This window comes from Schistocerca cancellata, chromosome 8, assembly GCF_023864275.1.
Source record: "Schistocerca cancellata isolate TAMUIC-IGC-003103 chromosome 8, iqSchCanc2.1, whole genome shotgun sequence".
Lineage (NCBI taxonomy): Eukaryota > Metazoa > Arthropoda > Insecta > Orthoptera > Acrididae > Schistocerca > Schistocerca cancellata.
In genome coordinates, this window is record NC_064633.1 from 74,829,584 (window position 1) to 74,856,601 (window position 27,018).

Consider the following 27,018-nt stretch of genomic DNA (forward strand, 5'->3'; position numbering starts at 1 on the left):
GAGCCGGCTAGTCTGTGGAGGGTTTTAGGCGGTTTTCCATCCGCCTCGGCGAATACGGGCTGGTTCCCCTTATTTCGCCTCATTTAACACTATGTCGGCGATTGCTGCGCAAACAAGTTCTCCACGTACGCGTACACTACCATTGCTCTACCACGCAAATATAGGGGTTACACTCGTCTCGTGTGAGACGTTCCCTGGAGGGACCACCGGGGGCCGAAAGGGTTCTGTGTGGGGCGGCGAAGGGGTGAAGTGGACTTCCGTGGTCGCCGTGGGGTTGCGAAGCACTGCGGCTGCGGCGGGGACGGAGCCTCTCCGTCGTTTCTAGGTCGCCGGAACATAACACGGTTCGACAAGCTGTTCGCCTCAAAACCATGTGATTTCTATAATCGCGAAATCGGAAAGTTACACTAACGTTGGCAGATTGTTGTAAATGATGAGGGAGAATACATCATTGATGACCAAATTCTCTATTATATGTATCTGTTATCATTATTAAACATGGAAGAACGCTATGAACTTACGCATCAACCCAATACTAAGAAACTAACAGCATACATAAACAGAACGACAGAAATGAGGTAACGCCCGATAGGTATGCGACACACCTAACGACTAGGCAATACGGGTAGATTCTTAACTAGCGAGTCTACTGGGAAAACTACCGTAGTGTATGCTTATTTATGGTAGCCTACGGTAGTTTTGCAACTCTACACGCAGCTCACTGACACTGTAGACCTCTGTGTTTCAGAATGCTACGCCAGTTTCATTGTAGAACCCAGACGCAGGATTTGGTCGGTGGCAGGACTGCACACACCTGGGCTGGCTGAGAATTCTTGACTGTAGCTGACGGCGCAAAAAACCATAGTGCTCTGCATCAGACGTAGAACTGCAGCTTCTGATGCAGCGAATCCTACAAGCGGGAAGAGTGTGCAATAAAGATGAACGTAGGAAAGATGAAAATGATGAGATTCAGCGATCATGAAGGATCCATCAAAATATCTTTGGAAGGTAAGTGTTTAGAAGAAGTAAGATAATTTAGGTACTTCGGAAGTATAGTGACAGGAAATGGAAGCTTCGTAGTTGATAAAAGTGTAATTCCTATGGGTAAAAGAGCTTCTGAAAACTGAAATGTTCGTTGACAGCACCAAAAATTCCGAGAGAACCAAGAAATAGATTGTAGTGATCTCGAAAAATTATTTTGTGACGTCATATGCCATTGAGCGCCAGAAATGTAGTGAACTGTGATTTCTTCTCCCTGCTGTCGGATGTGAAATGACGTGCAGATGACTGATGACATTGCTGTGTGTGTGGCGGCGTTCCCTCTGTGGTGCTCTTCTTACTTCAGTTCGACGACGCTCGCCAACACCCCGAGTCTGGATCGTGCATTCTTTCCATTTGGTGGGCTCCTTGAAGTAGTACAGTAGGCATTTTGCAGCTGAGATTTTAGTCTGTTCAGTTTATCTCGTCAGGCAACGGAGTCCCGCTGATTTCATGTGGAGGGATTCAGAAGCACAGCTCCGAAATTACCGGCAGTAAATCGTCCAAAACCACGTGCTTTGGCCTTCGAGGCTGAACATTTAAGAGAATCTGATAATTCCTCCATCACCTGCTACCAAAAAAGGAAGCCAGTCTCTTGTGGAGAAATTAGAGCTGTAGGCGTCCATCTGTCGGGCTGTTGGATACCTGGTGTTGGTGATTAAGCAGCTAGCAGCCGCCTCGTCTTTTCGGGGAGGTTATAACTTAAGTGACAATGTTTGTGTAGTAGATGGGGATCTAGACCCGCCTTCAGTAGTACCTCCGATAAATCTTGGCCTTCTTTTGTATTTCAGACAGGCTTGGGCCCTGGCAATTGGTAGTGCGGGGTCCTACTGCCACGTGACAGTTTGTCGTGTAAACTTTGGTCTGTAAATTTACTGCTATTCCGCTTCAGGCTCTCTTTTATCTGTTTTTACCAATTTCTTAGGAAGCTGAATGTTCTTAAGTCGCAGAAGTCTTCAGATCAAGTCGGAAAAGATCTAGGACGAAATTTCTTGCAGCCCTATTGCAGAACATGTTCCATCTCCCTCTCAAGTGAAGTCGGAAAACGATAAAACACCAGAAGTGTAACAGCCGGTCGGCGATCTAAATCTTGATTCTCCAGAATTTGCGTCCACGAGGTGTATTTTGTGACAGATGAATAATACTCCACGTAAAGAACATACAAAAGATTACAGACAATAAATGTAACTTTCGTGCTCGTTTCTAATGGTGTCCTACACCTGACGGTTTTTCCTCGAATGCTGGTAGGATTTCCATCATTTTGAGCAAATAAAGTATATTGGTTGTTAAAAGCAGGAAAAAATGTATCAAAATAAAGTGTTATTTATTTTACTTAATTATTTCGTTTAAAAATAGAGTTTTATTGCTTTCAGAAATATTCGAAAATAATTGTCACTGCTTGTCTTTGCAGCTTATATTTAAGTTAACATAAATAAATAGTTCAGTTTTTATTAAATTCAGGGATACTGTTTCTTTCGATCCTCTCATTAATCCTCACCACAGAAAATATTCTCTCTGTGGGTGCTGAAGTAGTGAGAATCCAAAATAGAAACTAAATAAATTTTTACGAACCTGTAAAATCATCACATGCCATATTAGACAGTTATTCCCATTTTTGTGTAGTGGGGAATTCTGCAAAACATTCAGAAGTAGATATGTCATCACACATTTTTTTAATCATGTAATTTCCCATAAAGACCATCGATATTTAAACTGAGTTTTTACAGGTTTAAATTTTCATCTGTGTTAACAAAATGGTCAATTCCAACATTGCTTTTAAATTGACATGGCTTAGTATAAATAACCAGTTTGCGTCACTAAAATCGGACCATTTGCTTAGGTACTTCAAACCTTCGTCAACAAATAATAAAAAGTTTCTGTTTATTTTACTAGTAAGTTTACGTGAAGGCAATAGTTCAACTTTTTGCTTGTTTCATATTCAAAGTAGAGATCTCATTTTCTGTTTATTTGTCCGTTTTGGAGATTATCCATGATATTATACGCATCGAAGAAAGTTACGCAGTCGCCTTCCAGGCATTTTACAGTTTTATTAAAAAATTTATAATATGGCTACAAAAATGCAAGTAAATTTCAATGACGTCACTGTCTATAGTAACGATCAACATATTCTGCAAAACAATTGGACAGCTATCTCCTACATTTTCAAAGTAGATTCTGATGGCTTACAATTTAATAATAATATATCTAACTAGGGTCAATGAGTTAGCCACATAGTTTCCGCATGGAGTTTGACTGTGAAAGTCTCGATCCATTGATTCTATAATTTGTTTTCAATTCTTCTCTTTTTACAGCGAAGCGGGAAAACTGAGCATAAATGTTCTAAATTACAGTCTCTATGACATATGACACAAATCGTATCGCATGTCTCATACAGCTTTGCGCTGTGTGTGCAGAACAATTTCCCATTATCTAGTCTGGCATCAATTCGATGATAACTGTGACTAATGAATGGTTAATTGCAACACCATTTGTGTTGAAAGCACTCATCTCACATACATTATCAACAGGTATTTTGTATTTTTCCATTGACTTTTCAATTTCTTGACTCGTGTCATCAACAGACTCACAACTATTTTCATAAAAAATCTGATACCTTATTTTGAATGCAAATGTTTTTCTGTAAGATACTGTAACACTAATGGAAACATTTTATATTTTTCTTGTTGGTATGTGACCAGTAAATAAACTGACTCCAAGCTTTCTTCCCTAACTGCATATATGCTCGTCGTCTTCTGCTGCGACAGGAGGTGTTCACTGCACTATGTTTAGTGAAGCAAAATGCGTGCAGTTCTGTAAGTATGGTTCTGTTGCTGCACCATTACAGTGCAGTCATGATTGTATCGGAGGCACGTAGCCCGGTCAGCTTGATCTGGACGTATGCGTATTCCTCAGCATAATAATTTTACAAATATCTCTCAATCCATGAGAATCTGATGATGCCACGAGAGGGCGAATCCGTCGTTAATGCAATATTTTCGGAACCAGGACTGTATTATCCAAACATAATACTTATACGGTTGCTGTACCAGTCGGCCAGATGGAGTGGGAGGTATTTTGTTTGTATTTAGATAGTCTATTTAATTCTGAATTGCGTAATGCCCCGACACTTCTGTAACTAGTGCTTCCATTTTGGTTCTAGCCAGACGGATATTTAAAGCTGTACTTGAATTAACGTTAACAACTTTATACAGGTTTACAATGAAATCCACTCTGTTGTAGGAGAAATTATGTTTCACAGTGTGATTACGTTAAAACTACTTCATTTGCAGTAACATTTTCTTGATCACTGCCAGATGAACTTTTTGATGTGGAAGCAGAGGCAGAGACCAGAAAATTCTCAAGTTCAGCTCTCTGTGATAAAGGTGATTAATTTCGATTTTCAAATCTCATGAGATTGTGCAGCAGTGGAATGGTCAGAAAATTCAGAGGCTAATTATTTTTCGCCCTGTCTTCCTCTTGATCCCGTCGCCTGTAAGCTGCCAGTTGCCCACAAAACGATGTAGCTCAGTGTGGTAACAGTAATCCGCTTCTCATTGAGGTCAGAGGTAGAAAAGCTTGGACTTTTCGCAAAAAGTCGCAGTTTCCTTCCTCAAACGGTAATAATTAATTCTGAAAACCTTATTCTTATCTCATTTCTAAAAAAAATGTTTCTTTGAAGTTTTACTATCACGACGTTTCCTACATTTAGTGACATTTAGCATTTACCAGTCTTTCACCCACAGTTTCTTTTAATATGGCCAGATAACATAGACAATTACCTAAGGCTTTTGTCTCGCTTGCTATCATTTCTTTCCTACTCTCAGTTATTCGATATTGTGGGCAACAACCCGTTATACGATAACGTGAATGATTAAGTTCAGACAACAGTATGGGGCTCGTACCCTTTTATGGTCTAATTTGATTAATGTTGGACATCAAGCTTTTTTGTTTCGGTGATCAATCCCCTGGTCTTTGATGAGCTCTGCTGTGACTTCCCCTCTTCCTCTCCTGTGCCAAACTCTACACTCACACACACACACACACACACACACACACACACACACACACACACACACACACATATATATACATACATATATATATATATATATATATATATATATATATATATATATTTAGAAATTTTACTCTGTGTACCCAAGTGAAACGTATGTTAACAATGTGTAGTTCATTAGATGGAGAAAATACACAAATGTGTGTATACAGAATTAAAATCCCAGGCTGTCACAATTTCTTCCACAGTAAAATTTAACAAATAGGATTAGAAGCAAATTAAACATTTGCGTCATCATTTCGGACTATTTCTTAGAATTAATCATAAGGCTTATAGATATTTTCCTACACTCTTTAGGAAATTAACAATTACTTTCGTAAAGGCAAATGTCTTTAGTGAACGAGAGAGAAAAAGTCGATTGAGGGAGGAGATATCGCACAGTCACCAACATTTTCAAAAATTCCAATCTTTCACAGAGAAATTTGGGATACGAAAACAAGATGTGCTTTAGATCAGCTTCTGACTCAGAATCACCGAGGAGAAATTACACACAGCACCTTGAATTATTTGTTGGATATATTCCAGTTTTTCTCTTCCCATACAGTTTTCCCCCTTTACAACTCTTTCCAGTACCGTGGAAGTTATACCATGGCCTATCATCCTGCCTCTCCTAATTTTCACTGTTTTCCAAGAATTTCTTTCTCCCCCGAGTCTGCGGAGATCCTCCTTATTTCTCATTAGTCCACCTAGTTTTCAACATCATTCTACAATACTGCATCTCAAACGTTTCGATTCTGTATTCTGGATTTCCCAGCGCTCATGACTCACTTCCATAACATACTGTGTCCCACTCGGACGTTCTCACAAATTCTGCCCCAAATTAAGACCAGTCTTACTTCTTTGAGGCAGGAATTTCCCCCTCCCCCCCCCCCCCCCCGTCTGTGCTTGTCTCCATTTTTTTATGTCCTCCTTGCTTCGTCCTACATACATTATTTGGTTCCAAGGTACGACGAGAATTCTCTCACCATCTGCTTCGTGGTCCCCAAGTTTGATGTTCTCACTAATTTCTGATAGTACTCTGTACTTCCGTCTTCCTTAGGTTCTCTCAGACCATGTCAAGCTATGGGCAAAATTGAATTTTTGCGTAGTGCCCACAGCAAGAGGGAGTTGTGCGAGGGGAGAGGTGAAGGCGGATATGTTTACGGCAGCAAGGCGGCAGTCTCGTGTGAGGCTGGGTCACCGCGCCAGCACGTGACGTCACTGGCAGCCGGCGAAGCGCGAGCCACGTGGTGGGGCGGTCGATACAGCGGCGGCGGCGGCGGCGGCGGCGGCGGCGGCGGCGACACGCTCGCAGCAACACGGTCAGCCGCTCCCGGGCGAGACAAGGCCAACCGTGGGTGCCGGCCGCCGACTACAACTGGCGACCCTGACAGGACACCTGACAACCGCTCTTCCCTGCGATCTGCATGCTCAGTTCTACAGTCATCGTAGTCTGGATGGTGTATCGAAACTAGACTCATAAAGAGCATTGGATCCCAGTCATGCAGGCTACTAACCATTAATGCTTCAACATTTACAAACTAGGGGAATCTTCAGTGTATTTAAAAGAAACAAGATTTGCGCCTCTACTAAAGAAAGATAATGCAGACAAAAGAGAACTACCAGCCCATTTCCCTTCTGTAATCTTTCACAAAAATAATACAATCAGTTATGTAAGACAGACCCACCCCCATACCTACACGCATTAGCATGCCACTTCAGAGATACATAGAGATGAACCAGCCCCAGACTAAACTCGGCTGGTCGCTTATCGACGAGGGCTGGTGTGGCAGCCAGCCTGGACAGGGTTTTTAGGTCGTTAGACACATCTGTTTTTCTTTTTTCTTCGAAGCATAATTAAAACTGTATGACGAACTCTTGTAAATGCGGTGTATGCTACCTACATTATACAGAATCCTAGCATTTTTATATTTGCAGACATGTAGTAATTCTTAGAACCACAATGATAACGAGCACAATGTCGTGTAAACAGCATAAGCTATATAACCAGAACTACCCGGAAACTTCTATGTAATTCGGAACTGAAAACTATATGTCACGAGAGGCAGACCGACCACTACAACAGAGGGCGGGGAGTGTCGTGTTGTCAGCAGAGAAGCAGGAACAGCAGGGTAGACCGGTCTGGGGAGCTCACTGACTTTCATCGTATACCATTCGCTGGATTTCACCTGAGTAACAAAACCATCGGCGACATTTCAACCCTTCTGAAGCAGCCCAAGTTGACTGTTAGTGATGTGACTGCGAAGTGGAAAGGCGAAGGAAAATCACAGCTAAATCAAGGGCAACCATTTATCATGTACTGTTAGGAGAGGAACCATCGAGCATTGCAAAGACTTTGATGCGACCCGCCATGATTTCCTCTCCTGTGCTAACCTCTTCATCTCAGAGTAGCACTTGCAACCTACGTCCTCAATTATTTGCTGGACGTATTCCAATCTCTGTCTTCCTCTACAGATTTTGGCCTCTACAGCTCCCTCTAGTACCACAGAAGTCATTGCCTCATATCTTAACAGATGTCCTGCCATCCTGTCCCTTCTCCTTATATTCCTTTCCTCTCCGATTCTGCGCAGAATCTCCTCATTCCTTAACTTATCAGTCCACCTAATTTTCAACATTCGTCTGTAGCACCACATCTCAAATGCTTCAATTCTCTTCTGTTTCCCCACAGTCCACGTTCCACTACCATACAATGTAGTAATCCAGACGTACATTCACAGAAATTTCTTCCTCAAATTAAGGCCAATATTTGATATTAATAGACTTCTCTTGGCCAGGAATGCTCTTTTTGCCATTGCTAGTCTGCTTTTGATGTCCTCCTTACTCCGTTCGTCATTGGTTATTTTACTGCCTAGGTAGCAGAATTCCTTGACTTCATCTACTTCGTGACCATCAATCCTGATGTTAAGTTTCTCGCTGTTCTCATTTCTACTACGTCTCATTACGTTCGTCTTTCTTCGATTTACTCTCAATCCATATTCTGTACTCATTAGACTGTTCATTCTGTGCAGCAGATCATGTAAGTCTACTTCGCTTTCACTCAGCATAGCAATGTGATCAGCCAATCGTATCATTGATATCCTTTCACTTTGAATTTTAATTCCACTCCTGAACTTTTTTTTTTTTTTCAATAATTGCTTTCTCGATGTACAGATGAACAGTAGAGCCGAAAGGCTACATCCTTGTCTTACACCCTTTTTAATACGAGCACTTCGTTTTTGGTCGTCCACTCTTAATATTCCCTCTTGGCTGTTGTACATATTGTATACGACGCATCTCTCCCAAAAGCTTACCCCTGCTTTTCTCAGAATTTCGAACATCTTGCACCATTTTACATTGTCGAGCTCTTTTCCCAGGTCGACAAATTCTATGAACGTGTCTTGACTTTTCTTTAGTCTTGCTTCCATTATTAAGCATAGCGTCAGAATTGCCTCTCTTGCCTTTACCTTTCCTAAGGCCAAACTGATTGTCATCTAGCGTACCCTCAATTTTCTTTTCCATTCATCTGTATATTATTCTTGTCAGCAACTTGGATGCATGAGCTGTAAAGCTGATTGTGCGGTAATTCTCGGACTTGTCAGCTCTTTCCGTCTTCGGAATTGTGTGGACGATGCTTTTCCGGAAGTCAGATGGTATGTCGCCAGAGTCATACTTTCTACACACTACCGTGAATAGTCGTTTTGTTGCCACATCCCCCAATACTTTAAGAAATTCTGATGAAATGTTATCTTTCTACCTTATTTGATCTTAAGTCCTCCAAATCTCTGTTAAATCCTGATTCTAGTACTGGATCCCGTATCTCTTCTAAGTCGACTCCTTTTTCTTCTTCATCACAGACAAATGTTCCCCCTCATAAAGGCTTTCAATTTATTCTTTCCACCTATCCGCTCTCTTCTCTGAATTTAGCAGTTGAATTCCCGTTGCACTCTTAACGTTATCAATCTTGTTTTTAATTTCACCGAAGGTTCAAATGGCTCTGAGCACTATGCGACTTAACTTCTGAGGTCATCAGTCGCCTAGAACTTAGAACTAATTAAACCTAACTAACCTAAGGACATCACACACATCCATGCCCGAGGCAGGATTCGAACCTGCGACCGTAGCGGTCGCTCGGCTCCACACTGTAGCGTCTAGAACCGAAGGTTGTTTCGACTTACCTGTATGCTGAGTCTGTACTTCCGACAATCATTTCTTTTTCGATGTCTTCACATTTTTCCTGTAGCCATTCCGTCTTAACTTCCCTACACTTCCTATTTATTTCATTCCTCAGTGACTTGTACTTCTCTATTCCTGAGTTTCCCGGAACATTTTTGTACTTCCTCCATACATCGATCAATTGAAGTATTTCTTCTGATGCCCAAGGTTTCTTCGCTGTTACCTTCTTTGTACGTGTGTTTTCCTTCCCAACCTCTGTGATGGCCCCTTTTAGAGATGTCCATTCGTCTTCAACTGTACTGCCTGCTGAGCTATTCCTTATTACTGTATCCATAGCCTTAAAGAACTTCAACCATATCCAGTCACTCCTTAGTACTTCCGTATCCCACTTCTTCGTGTATTGATTCTTCCCGACTAATGTCTTAAGCTTCAGCCCACTCTACTATATTGTGATCTAAGTCTATGTCTGCTCCTTGTATGCCTTACAATCCAGTATCTGATTTCAGAATCTCTGTCTGACCATGATGTAATCTAACTGAAATCTTCCCGTATCATCCGGCCTTTTCCTAGTATACCTCCTCATTTTGTGATTCCTGAACAGGGTATTCGCTATTACTAGCTGAAACTTGTTAGAGAAGTCTTTCTCCTCTCTCATTCTTTTTCCAAATCCCATATTCTCCAGTAACATTTTCTTCTACTCCTTCCCCTACAACTGCATTCCAGTCTCCCATGACTATTAGATTTTCATATCCCATTACATATTGTATTATTCTTTCAATATCCTCATACACTTTCTCTATTTCTTCATCTTTAGCTTGCGACGTCGGCATGTATACCTGAACTATCGTTGTCGGTGTTGGATTGCTGTCAGTTCTGGTAAGAACAAACCTATCGCTCAACCACAGTAACACACTCTCTTCCCTACCTTCCTATTCATAACTAGTCCTACTCTCGTTATAGCATTTTCTGCTGCTGTTGTTATTACCCTATACTCATCCGACCAGATACCCTTGTCTTCTTTCTACTTCACTTCATACCTGTTAATGATCCAGCTGCGTGGAGGGTCGGTAGGGCACTCGCTAAGTAATTAGAAAAATATTGTCCGTATTTTGGGTTCCGTACGGTCTTGCAATGACGTTCTTGTATGTGGTTCCAAAAGTCGAATACTTCTTTAGGTCCATCGTGAACTAAGTATTGTACCGCATGTCCATGGATCCACCTGACTGCGTTGGGTTTGGTGCGATGGAAATACTGTACATCCGGAAATCGTAGAAGCCAAGGTGTGATGTGTTCCAGAGTCAGTCGTAGAAAATACGACAAAACTTGTCGCACCAAGCGCCATACCTCTTCTGCCGCGCCACATGTGAGACGATGCTAGTCCGTGTCCGGTATTTCGCAGCCTACACATAGAGGCGATTCGGCCATGTTTATCTTGTGGAGGCGCAGGCGCGATCCGGTGGTCCGTTTACCGCTGACTGTGATGCAGCATGTGGATCGGACGTCGTATCCAGTGTAACCAAATGGTTCAAATGGCTCTGAGCACCATGGGACTTAACATCTTAGGTCATCAGTCCCCTAGAACTTAGAACTACTTAAACCTAACTAACCTAAGGACATCACACACATCCATGCCCGAGGCAGGATTCGAACCTGCGACCAGTGTAACCGCGTGTATCGTTCGCCACACCACCTTTCAATTAACCTGAGGGTTTTTGGCCTCCACGATGCTGTAGGACATGATATACAGGGTGGTCCATTAATCGTGACCGGGCCAAATATCACACGAAACAAGCGTCAAACGAAAAAAACTACAAACATTTCTAGCTTGAAGGGGGAAACCAGATGGCGCTATGGTTGGCCCGCTACATGGCGCTGTCATAGGTCAAACGGATATCAACTGCGTTTTTTTTTAAATAGGAACCCCATTTTTCATTACATATTCGCGTAGTACGTAAAGAAATATGAATGTTTTAGTTGGACCACTTTTTTCGCTTTGTGATAGATGACGTTGTAATAGTCACAAACATATGGCTCACAATTTTAGACGAACAGTTGGTAACAGGCAGGGTTTTTAAATTAAAATACAGAACGTAGGTAAGTTTGAACATTTTATTTCGGTTGATCCAATGTGATACATGTACCTTTGTGAACTTACCATTTCTGAGAACGCATGCTGTTACAGCGTGATTACCTGTAAATACCACATTAATGGAATAAATGCTCAAAATGATGTCCGTCAACCTCAATGCATTTGGCAATACGTGTAACGACATTCCTCTCAACAGCGAGTAGTTCGCCTTCCGTAATGTTCGCATGTGCATTGACAATGCGCTGACGCATGCTGTCAGGTGTTGTCGGTGGATCACGATAGCAAATATCCTTCAACTTTCCCCACAGAAAGAAATCCGGGGACGTCATACCCGGTGAACGTGCGAGCCGTGGTATGGTGCTTCGACGTCCAATCCACCTGTCATGAAATATCGTATTCAGTACCTCTTCAACCGCACGCGAGCTTTTTGTGCTGTTGAGAGGAATGTCGTTACACGTATTGCCAAATGCATTGAGGTTGACGGACATCATGTTGGAAGTATATCGCCATTCTGTCATGCAGTGAAACATCTTATAGTAATATCGGTAGAACATTACATAGTAAATCAGCATACATTGCACCATTTAGATTGCCATCGATATAATGGGGGCCAGTTATCCTTCCTCCCATAATGCCGCACCATAGATTAACCCGCTAAGGTCGCTGATGTTCCGCTTGTCTCAGCCATCGTGGATCTTTCGTTGCCCAATAGTGCATAGTATGCTGGTTTACGTTACCGCTGTTGGTGAATGACGTTTCGTTGTAAATAGAAAGCGTGCAAAAAATCTCTCATCGTCCCGTAATTTCTCTTGTGCCTAGTGGCAGAGCTGTGCACCATGCACCATGCAATTCCTGGTGCAAAGAAATACGGTACTGGTGCATTCGATGTTGATGTAGCATTCTCAACACCGACATTTTTGAGATTCCCGATTCTCGCGCAATTTTTCTGCTACTGATGTATGGGTTAGCCGCGACAGCAGCTAAAACACCTATTGGGGCATCATCATTTGTTGTAGTTCGTGGTTGACGTTTCATAAATAACGTAACTATCCGGCGAACGGTCCGGAGACTTGGATGATGCCGTCCAGGATACCGAGCAGACGCCCGTGTGGCATTTTGATCACAATAGCCATACATCAACACGATATCGACCTTTTCCGCAATTGGTAAACGGTCCATTTTAACACGGGTAATGTATCACGAAGCAAATACCGTCAGCACTGGCGGAATGTTACGTAATACCACATACTTACGGTATATGTTTGTGACTATTACAGCGCCATCTATCGCAAAGCGAAAAAAGTGGTCCAACTAAAACATTCATATTTCTTTACGTACTACGCGAATATGTAATGAAAAATGGGGTTCCTATTTTAAAGAACGCAGATGATATCCATTTGACCTATGGCAGCGCCGTCTAGCGGGCCAACCATAGCGCCATCTGGTTTCCCCCTTCAAGCTAGACAAGTTTCGTTCTTTTTAGTTTTTTCGTTTGATGCTTATTTCGTGAGATATTTGGATCGGTCACTATCAATGGACCACCCTGTATATCCCGCGCCGACGCCTCTTTCGTCGATGGTATTGCGATACGGACGTAACTGCGTGAATTTAAAATTGCCCGAAGTTGGAGAAGGTTGGGGGGTATGCCTTGCGTCGTCAGTGGGGGCACAAGGAATAACTTAGCTAAATACTCCAGCAGCAAACCCGTCAAACTTTTCGAGTGGTGGCACCACAGCCTGATGTGCAAGCTGAAAACAGGGACACAGCTCTGTCGTGGACTAGGCCAAGACGTCCCATTTCTGGGGGGTCAGCGACTCATAGCTGACTTTGAAGGGCATGCCGGTAAAGACGTAGGCTCCGAATGCCGCTAATAGACGTCGAACCACCAGTAACGGTATTGGAAGAACACGCGCTACGTGTGGAAGGCGCGATGCGAGGTGAACATTGGCGAAGTTTGTCCTTGGAAGAGTGACGAGGGTCCGCAGACGACGGTTGAAGATCTGGACCCGAATTTGTTGCAATAAGCGGTGGTAGTTAAGGGCCGCAGTGCGCCGTATGTCGTCATGAAACTCTGCTCCGAGACATGTGACAGTCCCACTAAGCTGTAGGAGGTCGACACACGCTGGGGTCAACCCGCCTTCTATGGCCGTGGCGACCGATTTGGCGACGTTGAGACAGCTGCCGGAAGCCACACCGTACGTGGTAATCCATTTCGGTGCGCTGGTTACATCGTCGCGATTGCGGAGCACGAGAACCGTGTCGTCTGCATATGGTGTGCAGAGAAATGTGACGTCACGTCAGGTGAGTCCAGTGAGGCGTTGACGAAGGCCACAGAGGAGCGGTTCCAGTGTCAAGAGCGTAGAGCAAGGTCGAAAGGGGCAGCGATTGACGCACCGATCGGAAAAGCGGTAGGGACTGCGTGAGACGGCCGTTAACGAGGACCTCGGAAGTCGCCCCTCGGAGGAGGCTCATCACGGCGTCTGTGAATTGCTGTGGGTGCTGCACGTGTCGGAGAACGGACGTCAGGTACCCGTGATCCGCTCGATCAAAAGCTTGGCTAAAATCTAGTGAAGCCAGCGCTCCCGGGGTGAGGCGTGCTCCGTCTGGGGCTCGTAAGTCACGGTACCGACACATTGCTGTGTGGGTGTTGTTTATATCCCCTAGGGAAGCTCGATATAGTGAGATGACATGAGTCACGGTCGGTCGTATACGGTTTTCTAATAGTCTGGTGAATATCTGCATGTCGCAGTTGACGAGTGTTAGCGGACGGTAATCACGTATTCGAGCCCCACCTTTAGGTTTGTGAACCGGTATAATTATTCTTACGAAGATCGCGGGGAGCGGCACAGCGGGGGACATAAGCTCCCGACAGATGTCTGTCAACTTGGGAGCCAGTAAATACTGGAAAGTTCTATAAAACTCCACAGGGAGCCCGTCGGGGCCAGGAGACTTATTCGGCGCTCCTTTACCCATGGCTTCGATAACTTCGTCTTCCGTAATGTCCTCGAATAATTCAGTTTGTAAATCCCGTGGGAAAATGCCACAAACCAGTTATGAGATTCGTGTGACCGTCGTCGGGTCGGAACATTGGGCAGAATAAAGTCGCGCGTAATGGTCGAAGATGGCTACACTAATATCTCGTTGTGTTGTGTGGTGACGGCCGTCCTCAGTGGTGGTGGCCTGTATCAGCGCCCGTCTGCGCAGTGTACGTTCTCGAATGACGTGGTACACGGTGGGTCGTTCTGTTGCGAGTCTGTCACGTGTTTGCGCTCGGACTATCCTTCGAGGTGTCGGCGCATATGGGCTACGATCTGTGCCTTCGAACGCTGTACTGTCATCCCGTGTTCCAGTGTGGGTGGCAAGGAGGCACATTCGCGAAGGACGGTGAAGTAAAAATTGAGGGTCTGCCGCCTCCGAGCAGCGCTCTCACGACCATACAATGTAAAGGTTCTCCGGAGGGCCGGCTTGGCGCATTTTATTCCACCAACTAATCTATGTAGGTTACGTCGGGACGCGGCGGACGCACAAGCTCCACGTGTCATCGACGGCGCGTCGACAATCCGGAGAAGCGAGATGAGCAAGGTTTAATTTACAGGTACGTGGGCTGCGCCACAGCCGTTGGCGAGGATGGGTGACGGCGCATAAACAAGCCTCGTGATCAGAAAAGGCTACTGGCCACACCTCCGCGTCGCTCACTGTTGTCGCGAGAGAACAAGAGACATAAATCCTATCGATGCGACTAGAAGAGTGACTCGTGAAATAAGTGTATCCCGGTCGACTTCCTCGGACATGTTTACATGTATCTACCAGCTGGAGATTGCTGATGAGTGTCCCAAGTTCGGGGCACGGTGAATGGCGTGGCAGCTGATCTTTAGGTGCTCGGATGCATTGAAAGCACCCCCTAATACCAAATCATCGCGCCTGCCTTAAAAAACGATGATACTCCTTCTGTGAAGAAGAGCGATGGGTTGCGACGGTGATTCGTTCCGGAAGGGGAGTACACATTCATAAAGTGGACGCCTAGCACCGTTACGGCCATTCCTCTAGCGTCGGGTAGGTAACGGACATCGTCCACCTCGAGGCCCTCTCTCAGGAGAACTGCGACTCCACTGTTAATTGGTGAGGTGTGGGACACATGAGCCTCATAAACACAATAGCCGACAAATCGGCGACAAAGACTTATTGGAGAAAGAATGCATTGAGCATTAATGTTGATGGTCGCTAACCGATAGGTCTGTAGATCGGCTCCTGCAGTGGGGGCCGCCGTCAGCGTCGCCGTAGAAGGTGGGGCCTGTAGTCTGCAGGCCGCGTCTGTGTCGTCATCTGCTGCCCAGGTGTGGGAGCAGAGACCCCTATCCTCATCCAACACAGCGGGCGTAGCGTAGTGTTCAATGTTGTCCGCCCAAGGTCTGTAACGTAACAGTGGCTGCGGTAGAAGCCTCGTGAGCCGAGTGACTAAGGGTGAATCCGCAGTTGTTTCCGGTTGCTCACCAATGGCGGGCGCTGTTTGCCCGAGAGAGCAGAAACGGGTTTGCCGATATCAGACGAAGTGACAGGTGAGGACGATCCCGTGTCATCCATTTTTCTCGTCTCGGCCGTCCGGTCGTCAACTGGAGAAGACGTCCGCTGGAGGCAATCGTCTGAGGGTGTGCGACGTCGCTTTTTATGTTTTCTCGGTGACCTTTGTTTAGGGACATGGGGTCCTGTGTCCGAAAGTTTGGAGTTTGTGGTTCCCACATCGCATACCCCCCCCCCCCCCCCCCAGGGAGAAAAGCATAGGTAGGTACAACCCTAGCGTCGAGTTCCATTCTCTCGTCCGAATCTTCTTGTCGATAGGCGGGTTTCTGCAATCTCTGTGGACTCTGTAATGTTGTTGGTCAATCGAGGACTATGTGCATTCTAACGCTTCCTGTCTTTCAAGTGGTATTTCGTCTGCCATGACGATCGATCGTGTCAATCTGCGTAATTGAGGAGGAGGGCCGTGAGCGTAGGAGGTGGTGCCATGTCATCTAATGGAATTTGTGTAAACCGACGTTGAATACACGCCGAGCATACATGAGCCTCCTGGACGCAACCAGAATAAGTACGAGTCTGTCCATTGTACATTACGATTCCTCAACATAGACCTATGACTAAGTAGGATGGCACGTGTTTGTTTAATTCGATTTTGACTTGTCGGACGCCGTTGAGGACATGGTATGTCTCGAAGGTGTTCCATTTTTGGGAAACGTGGATAATCACCGTCCCATACGGTGAGGTGACACTTCGAACGGGAGTTCGAAGACTCTTAGTGTGCGTAATCCTAGTCCTGCATGGTCAACGGCAACCTCTCGGATGTAACCATCGGAGTGTTTGAACTTGAGAGCGTTCGCACATCTGTTCACAACTGCATGACATAACTCGTCATCGACCACCTTGACGTAAGCGACGCTAGTTGTGATGGATAGGTGGATACCGATGTTGTGCTGTGGTGTTATTTGAACTTCGTCACGGATGAATCGTTCGATTTCAAAGGCTCGTGACCTTGCTTGGTCGGACAGAAAGCTGATCTTGACGGTAGCTTTTCTGTACGAATGAGCCATAGCGATTCACTGTCAACGGACGCGAGTACTAGCTGCGACGAGGAAGTAAACAAACTACGCGAGCTCGCGACTCTGCGGACGGGACGTAAACAAAACGTCCTCGCCGCTCACCCACCGAAAGCAGACTGACCCTATGTGCCACGGAAGGATTAGGGTTTGGCAAATGCCTACAGAACATTACCTGTCATCACGTGTAGTGCCAACGGTAAAGTACAAAGGTAGCGTTACGGTATGGCATTGTTTTTCGTGGTTGGGTGTTGTCCCCTTATTGCGCTTAAAATAACGCCAGATGTGGAAGGCTATGTCCAAATTTGGCAGCACTGAGTACTGCATGCAGTAGCGTAGTAGTTCGGAGACGATCACTGATAGTACCAACATGAAAATGCACAGTGTCATAAAGCAGCGATAGTGAGGGGCGTTCGTGGTCAATAAAATCCATTAAATGGTGTGGCTTGCACAGAATCGAGACCTGAACGCACTGGAACGGTGAGTTAGAATTTCGACTTACACTGATGAGCCAAAACGTTACGACCACGCACTTGACAGCTCGTTTGTCCGTCTTTGGAACGAAGTACGTCACTGATTCTGCGTATCAGGGCTCCGACAGTTTGTTGCTCGTTTGCGGACTATGTGGCATTAGATTTCTACGTAGGGGTCGTGTTATTCGCGTAAATAACGGGCCGCTAATTTTCACACGCGGTAATGGCGCCCGATAGCGACCCAGATGGGTCCCACAGGATTTACATTAGGCGGATTCGGTCACCGAAACATCGACGAGAGTTCGCTATAATGCTCGTCAAGCCACTGGAGCACGGTTCTGGCTCCGAGACACGGAAAATTATAGTGCTGAAAGATGACATCCCCATCGGGGAAGACATCGAGCACGAAGTGATGCAGGTGGTTCGCAGCTGCCAGGCCGTCTTCAATTACTGCCACAGGTCCCGTGCAGGCGCAGGAGAATGTCTTCCGTAGCATAATACTGCTGCCACCAGCCTGCGTCCGTGCCGCGCTGCACGTGTCGAGCCGACGACGTTCGCCTCGGTGACGGCGTTTGCGGAGACGACCATCGATCTAGTGCAGCAAAAACCGTGACTCACCCTAGGAGCCGACAGGTTTCCAGATGTACCCAGAAGATCGGATGGTGCAAGAGGTGCAGGACGCACTCCTGCTCTTGCAACAGCAGGGTAAGGATGTCATTTTCTACTGGGTTCCAGGGCACATAGGGATTCCTAGAAATGAACTTGCAGATGCGGCTGCTAAGGAGACTTGCTCCATCCCACCTCCTGCTCGCTGTTCCGTCCCCCTGCAGGCCATTACGTCTTTCGTGACTCGGAAGGTCATGCGTTGGTGGGAGGCTCAGTGGCTGGACGTGAGGGATAGTAAGTTGCGAGCGGTGAAGGATTCTGTCCGACCGTGGCTCACCTCCTTCCGACAACGACGAGCTGAGGAAGTAGCCCTTACACGGCTTAGAATTGGACATTGTCCTTTGACACATGGTTTTCTGTTACGTCGTGAGGAGCCACCAACGTGTCAGACATGTGGGACACAGCTGTCGATACGACATATATTAACTGAGTGTGTTTTACATGTAGGTTTGAGGGAAGATTTAAATTTACCACCAGACCTGCCCTCTATTTTAACTAATAACGAGGTGAGTGTCGCTAGAGTTTTACGTTTTTGTGTGATGTCTGGCCTTCTTCCCAAAATATTGGGATTGAAGCCTTAATGTGCTGTCCAGTGGTTTGGTCACCCATTATTTGTAAGTGGTCACTCAGCCACCGTTAATTATTTTTACCTGTTTGTACTGCTATTTTATTTTTCGTTTTATCTCCCTGTTTTGATGTGCTGTGTCCAATCTTGCCATTTGAACGATACCAATTCCCTCACTGTTTGGCTATGAATTGAACTTTTGGGTACGGGCGCTGCTAACCTCGCTGTTGTGCGCCCTAAAACACCAATCATCATCATCACCGACAGGTTTCCACTGATCGACGACCGAAATGCGACGGTGCCGTGCCACTGCAGTAGTAAATGACGATGTTGTTGGGTCCAAATGTGAACGGTAAGGGTGGTTTGCTGTGGAGCTCAATGTTCGACGATTTACAATGAGCGCTGTGCACCGAAACACTGGTGCGTGCACACCAGCACTGTGCTCTTTCGGCAGAGATGCCACAAACCTCCATTTATCGTACTCTAGAGAGCAGAAAAGCCTCCGAACCCCACGTTCTGTCTCGGACGTCCTACCACTTAGCGCCCAGTGGTAGTTTCACTGTCCTTCTCCCACTGTCCGTACATGCTCGTGACAGTAGCAAGAAAAGATTCGACCAGCTTCGCCTTTCTCGAGACTTTCGTTCACAGGCTCTGCGTAACAATAATGTGCCCTCGGTCAAAGTCGCTTATCTCAATGAATTTCCCCATTTGCAGTCCGTATCTTCGATAGGGTGATTCAAATGGTTCAAATGGCTCTAAGCACTATGGGACTTAACATCTATACTTAGAACTACTTAAACCTAACTAACCTAAGGATATGACACACATCCGTGCCTGAGGCAGGATTCGAACCTGCGACCGTAGCAGCAGCGCGGTTCCGGACTGACGCGCCTGACCCCCCCGTCCGTATTTGCTGCGCGTACACACTTGTGTTGCAGCGTCAGGTGCCCGCAACGCCAGCAGCCGACGCCGAACGCCGCGGTGTGCAGTGCTCACCATGTTTCGACTGATCTTTAGGCTTCCACACCCCAGGGTCCAACATCACCACGTTCTCTAGTTTTGGCCCTCGAGGAAAAAAATGGTCTACCATTCCACCACAGACATTGACACACTTCAGTTAAAGCGTCCCTAGCGGAGGAGTTCAACTCGTCGTAAAGGCAAACCCTAATAACTAATAGGTGTTCAGATACCTTTGTACAGATATTGTGTATCTTCCAACGTGTGTCTTCTATGTTGCCGTCGAGTTGGCTGTTACAGGCATCACTGCAGGCTGCAGGTGTTTGGTGATTTCGTGGCACGCCTCTGCCGTCGCTTTCCGATCGAGAGCGCCATCCCAGTGTAAACAAGGCGCGGAACCCCTCCCCCGCCCCTCCCCCCTCCCTTCATCCAGTCATCCCCCACTCCCCCACGACCAGGTGTGTTTGCGAGCGCGCGCGGACGTTCACGCACACGATCGACTGTGGCGGCTGATCGATAGTCGCCGGCACGCGGCACGTGCGTGACTGGCGTGGCCGACCGTACTGGGAGGGAGAGAATCTCCATCGCAAATCTCACCAAACCGGCTGCAACTTTCTGCCAATGAATAAACATGGCTAACCCCGCAAACGGCCTCTAGTTAGCATACACATCGCATGAATTATTTAGTATCCTTAACGCGGAACATGAAACAGGGGGAAAGAAGACGGAAAACTGTTCACTATGTAAATAATGAAATAACTTCGTCATTTCGAAATTACTTTCGGGCCTTTTCCTGGTTTTATCAGATATGATGGCTACACTACAGCTTTAGTCTTTATTAACGACGATAAATAAATACTTTGCCACGAGGATGTAATAAAAAATTAAAAAGAAAATCCTTATCGTATATGTCGGCAGTTGCTTTACGCTGATTAAATGTTCGTCTGTTGGTGGTTTATCAGTTCCACTCCGGTACGTACTTATCGAGATGCGACTGTGCTTTGCCAGAGGAAAAACTATTTCAGGTTCCGGATACAAGACAGGCAAAATAAATCTGGCCTGCAAAATACACAACATCTCAAACTGTTGTAGAACCAAAACCAATCGAGACGTTCACTCAGTGTTTGGCTTATCTGACGGACAAATTCACGAAGTTTTGTCTGTGTGTGTTCCAGTTTGTCCCGACTGAAACATAATCAAAACGGTTCAACAAAATGCTCAATATGTGGACGGTTTATTCAGACCAAGTCGGACACGTAGGTTCAAAAGAAGAAACAGTCAGTTCTAACAGTTACTTTGATATGATGGAGATGTTTGCGTTACTACAGCTGCATCATCGCCAAGACATAATCGCTTTCCAAAAAGATAGTAGACCACTACACTGTATCCAGACTGTGCGAGATGTTCTATGTCAGGTGCTTCCAGATCGCTGGATTGGCAAGAGTGATCCACTTCCCTGGTCTCCTAGTCGCCGCCCGCATACAGCGGTGGAGGTACGGCAAGGCTGGAGTCCACCAAACGCCCGTCAGTCACATCAATGACTTGCAGAAACGAATCGTCACTGCCACTACCATAGTGATGCGGGTGTGTTGCGTCGAGTGTGGACAGCTTGAATACAGACTGGATGTTATGCGTGCCACCAAAAGCGCCAATGTTGAAATTGATTGTACGGCATAAAATGTTTGTGAGACAATGTGTCACGTAAGACAAATATGCTGCGACTATCTTAATTAGTTTGGATGCTGCAACATATTGGAGTAATTGTATATCTTTTGAGACACACCCAGCAGATGATATAAGTTGGGTTGCCTGTCTTACGGTGCACGAGATACGTATTTTCCGGGTCAGTTCTACAGGGTGGACTGGACGAGGGGATATGACAGGACGTGGCTGTGTGCATATAGACACATCCCGTGACGCCCACGCCACAGTACGAGTGAGGCAGAGCAGATGGGATGCTGGTACTCACAGTGGAGCAGCGGGTGTTCGTTGTGGAAAGTTACGTTACAACAAAGTCGTGGAAACGGTGTGGTCAGTTGTTTACCGAGAAGTTTAGAAGTGTCAAAGTGCCAGCAAAAAGGCCGTGCAACGCTTAGTCCGAAAATGGTATCAAACAGTTTTTGTTTTGAACAAGTCAAAATTACCCCGTTACGTGCCTGCACAAGTGCCAACAGATGAATGGTCGTCACTTTCACATCTGCTGTAGTCGGGTTAGTACCGTATTTCCTGTTCTCCACTGTGATTCTTTGTGCCCTGGAACTCTGTTCTCCGGGCCACTTTTATTTTCCCCACACTGTGACTTCGCTTTAATTACGAAACAGCCGCGTTGAGCAAACTAATACTGCAGTCGAGGGACCTATATTTTCACCGTTCTACCTTACTCGAGATACGATGGAAGAAAATGCATTTTAATTTAGTTACTTGTGTGGTGTCACCGCCAGACACCACACTTCCTAGGTGGTAGCTTTAAATCGGCCGCGGTCCATTAGTACGTGTCGGACCCGCGTGTCGCCACTGTCAATAATTGCAGACCGAGCGCCACCACACGGCAGGTCTAGAGAGACGTACTAGCACTCGCCCCAGTTGTACGACGACTTTGCTAGCGACTACACTGACGAAGCCTTTCTCTCCTTTGCCGAGAGACAGTTAGAATAGCCTTCAGCTAAGTCCATGGCTACGACCTAGCAAGGCGCCATTAACCCTATCTGGAAAGAGTCTTATTTGTATTATCAAGAGCGATGTACCACAATGATGGAATAAAGTTAAGTATTCGAGGAGCTGCATACTTTTCTCTATAGCATTCACAAAGTATCCTGTTCCAGAACTCACGCCAGCCTGTGTGTGTGTACGCGTGCATTTCGGTTACCTCGCCTTGTGTCTAGACTGTCTTGTCTAGACACAACAACTTGTAGAGCTATTAATTCCCGGGAAAGAACCATAGGGTGAGAATATCTACGCAGAGAGCGTTTACGTGCGCGGAAGAGATTTTTTTCGCTAAGATACATTGAGTGCCAAAGTCACGTAACTTTGATACGACGTAAGGATTTCCCGTGAGCACCCTGCAAATTTTGATTGATAGTAGTAAAGGCAAGTCCCGTACAAAAGTACGGCGGGTTTTTCCAAGCGTTTCATAAACATATTAAATATTTGCAGTCGATATTTGGAATGAACTTGGCCTAAAACGTTGAAGAGGTAAATAAAAGAGCATTTCATTGGTTTGCAGCAAGTGTTACAGGCCAGATGGCGCTACTGTTACAGCAAAAGAGGGTATAGCTACTGCTACTTTTGTGTTTCGTAGTGCAGTTCATCGTGTTTCCAAGTGTTCGGTGGTATTGTTAAATTGTTCATTACTGATTAGTAAAAATGTTCCGGAATCATCGAATTTGTAGCTGCAACGTGGAGAACGTTAATGACTTAAGTTGCTTTGAAAAATTTTAGGGATGAAATTCTAGCGTTTTTACTTCTTGGCACTGCAACTGTAACAGCACATTATAATTCTTCATGTCATAGGCACTAGTACTACATGAGGCTATAGCTCACTTTTTGTCCGCGTTTGTTTTCAAGTAAATCGGCATTTGAAAAATATGCGCCTTCAGGAAGAACAATTTTTTTTATTTTTCAGACATGTTTCGGTGAAATGTAACAATCGGCAGTGGTTTCCTGTTTACAAATAAGGAGGAGGTACTGAGCGAGAATATCTACAGACATTATGATCAAGTTCACAGCATTCTTGTATATATGACATCTGTGCTTCCCGAGTATTTTGTAGTCTGATTTTCAGTAGCTTAGCAGTCGCATACAGACTATCCACTGTCCTATACCTGCATCTGAATTCCGCAAGCTACCTAATGATGTGTCGAGAAGGGTTCTTAGTATAAATACCACTATCCCAGCCGAAAATGGTAAATGGGAAGAACGTTTGTTAGTAGGTAATCGTGTGAACTCCTACCTCTAATTTCCTTTTCACATAGAGAAAGCTCTTTATTTGGTGACGCTTGTAGGAACGTAACGCTCTCAGAATTTTAACAGGAAACCACACTGTGATGAACAACGCCTCTCTTGCAGCGGAACTGAATGAGGACCTCAGAGCCGCTTGTGCGCTTGCTAGCAAATCTGCGACGAAGTGCGCAGCTCTTCTTTGCATCGTCTCTGTTTGAGCAGTCCTACCTTGTAAGGGTTCCACATTGGCTAGCAGTACTCAAGAATCGGCGCACGCACACATCGGTACTTAGGGCACCCGCATCACTGCTGTTATCGACTCACTCTAGTCATGGATAACATTACTGTCCTCTCGAGTGCGAAGCTAAAAAATTCCATTCTTACAGACGATACATTCTCACTTGCTAGGTGTGGTCACATGCGTGCTTTCAACTATTCAAACCCATAGTGTCAAATACCTTTTATGACCTCCTAAAGTTCGTGTGCCTCCTTTGTAACGTGTTTCCGGCCGTGTGTCCGTACGACCTTCTTTACTCCTTCTCCTCCAGCGGACCGTTTCATGCACTTTGTTCCCATTTCGGAAACCATCCTGTGTGTGAGTAATCTTCACAGTGGTGCAAGAATTAAACTAGCACAATACTCCTGGGTCCTCCTCCTTATAGAAACAACTGAAAATAGAATTTGGCGCGTCTGCTTAACTATCCACATTTTGGGTTCCTAAATCAGCCATGAGTTTCTGGACACTATCTTTCATATCACTGACTGTCTTAAGCTGCATATCAAGAACTTACTTCTTTTATTTGGGTGGGGAGTGGGGGGGGGGGGAGGTTGGTTGGTTGTTTTGGGGAAGGAGACCAGACAGCGTGGTCATCAGTCTCATCGAATTAGGGGAAGGATGGGGAAGGAAGTCGGCCGTGCCCTTTCAGAGGAACCATCCCGGCATTTGCCTGGAGTGATTTAGGGAAATCACGGGGGGGGGGGGGGGGGAGGTCTTCCGATAATATTGTGCTGTCATTGTCACTGAGAACTTCACGCATCACGCTCTCGACAGAAAAATCAGTTTCATTCAGTAGCCTTACTCTGGTCTTACACTCGTTGTGCGGTAGTTTCTGCTTCGTTAAAAGTTCCATACCTGATGGGATGGGAGAAGGGGAAAGCCCACCATAAACTGTTTTGCATTTCTCCCTTTGTGGGTGAATCACACTTCTGAGGATACTTCCAACAGATTTCAGTGTGGCGTCTTTCGTACTGTTAGTTTTTTTGTTATAGTTCCACTTAAAAACAATTTGTACGCATACACGTATATGTTTAATAGATGTGAGAGCTTCATTCTTATTTTTTGTCCAGTGATTGTTTGGTACTCTCGTAATTACGCAATAAAGAGTCTTTCCGCCTATTAGGGCTTAGTCGGCCGCTGGTGGCCGAGTGGTTCTAGGCGCTTCAGTCTGGAACCGCGCGACCGCTACGGTCGCAGGTTCGAATCCTGCCTCGGGTATGGATGTGTGTGATGTCCTTAGGTTAGTTTAAGTAGTTCTGAGTTATAGGGGACTGATGACCTCAGATGTTAAGTCCCAAAGTGCTCAGAGCCATTTGAACCATTTATTAGGGCTTATGTTTGCATATTTATGACCTCATCCAACCTCGCAGCTCGTCCACGTCAGTCACCATTAGACGAATACTGGTAGGTACACGGTACAGACCACTAGGCCTCACGACCCCGTAATGGTATTACACGCTATGTTTAAAATACACTCCTGGAAATTGAAATAAGAACACCGTGAATTCATTGTCCCAGGAAGGGGAAACTTTATTGACACATTCCTGGGGTCAGATACATCACATGATCACACTGACAGAACCACAGGCACATAGACACAGGCAACAGAGCATGCACAATGTCGGCACTAGTACAATGTATATCCACCTTTCGCAGCAATGCAGGCTGCTATTCTCCCATGGAGACGATCGTAGAGATGCTGGATGTACTCCTGTGGAACGGCTTGCCATGCCATTTCCACCTGGGTCCTCAGTTGAAACAGCGTTCGTGCTGGACGTGCAGACCGCGTGAGACGACGCTTCATCCAGTCCCAAACATGCTCAATGGGGGACAGATCCGGAGATCTTGCTGGCCAGGGTAGTTGACTTACACCTTCTAGAGCACGTTGGGTGGCACGGGATACATGCGGACGTGCATTGTCCTGTTGGAACAGCAAGTTCCCTTGCCGGTCTAGGAATGGTAGAACGATGGGTTCGATGACGGTTTGGATGTACCGTGCACTATTCAGTGTCCCCTCGACGATCACCAGTGGTGTACGGCCAGTGTAGGAGATCGCTCCCCACACCACGATGCCGGGTGTTGGCCCTGTGTGCCTCGGTCGTATGTAGTCCTGATTGTGGCGCTCACCTGCACGGCGCCAAACACGCATACGACCATCATTGGCACCAAGGCAGAAGCGACTCTCATCGCTGAAGACGACACGTCTCCATTCGTCCCTCCATTCACGCCTGTCGCGACACCACTGGAGGCGGGCTGCACGATGTTGGGGCGTGAGCGGAAGACGGCCTAACGGTGTGCGGGACCGTAGCCCAGCTTCATGGAGACGGTTGCGAATGGTCCTCGCCGATACCCCAGGAGCAACAGTGTCCCTAATTTGCTGGGAAGTGGCGGTGCGGTCCCCTACGGCACTGCGTAGGATCCTACGGTCTTGGCGTGCATCCGTGCGTCACTGCGGTCCGGTCCCAGGTCGACGGGCACGTGCACCTTCCGCCGACCACTGGCGACAACATCGATGTACTGTGGAGACCTCACGCCCCACGTGTTGAGCAATTCGGCGGTACGTCCACCCGGCCTCCCGCATGCCCACTATACGCCCTCGCTCAAAGTCCGTCAACTGCACATACGGTTCACGTCCACGCTGTCGCGGCATGCTACCAGTGTTAAAGACTGCGATGGAGCTCCGTATGCCACGGCAAACTGGCTGACACTGACGGCGGCGGTGCACAAATGCTGCGCAGCTAGCGCCATTCGACGGCCAACACCGCGGTTCCTGGTGTGTCCGCTGTGCCGTGCGTGTGATCATTGCTTGTACAGCCCTCTCGCAGTGTCCGGAGCAAGTATGGTGGGTCTGACACATCGGTGTCAATGTGTTCTTTTTTCCATTGCCAGGAGTGTAGTTGCTGAGACCACCGACCGTCTTTACTTCGACGTCGATCGTAAACACGAAGCCGAAACGTTTACACCGCTAGCCCTGTGGAGAGCACATTAGCAAGGCGACGGCCGCGAGTGCGCAGCGGGGACTGCGACCCACGTGATAAGGCGGGTGGCCGGCTATCAGGACGCGTGCATCTGAGGCGCGACCCACACCGCACCGCACCGCGCCGCGCGGCTCGCCTGCTGTTTGTCGTTTTGCTTTCTCTCTGCCGACTCTGACTGCTGTGGACTACTGGCACCCACGAAGACGAATGACTACTCTGCT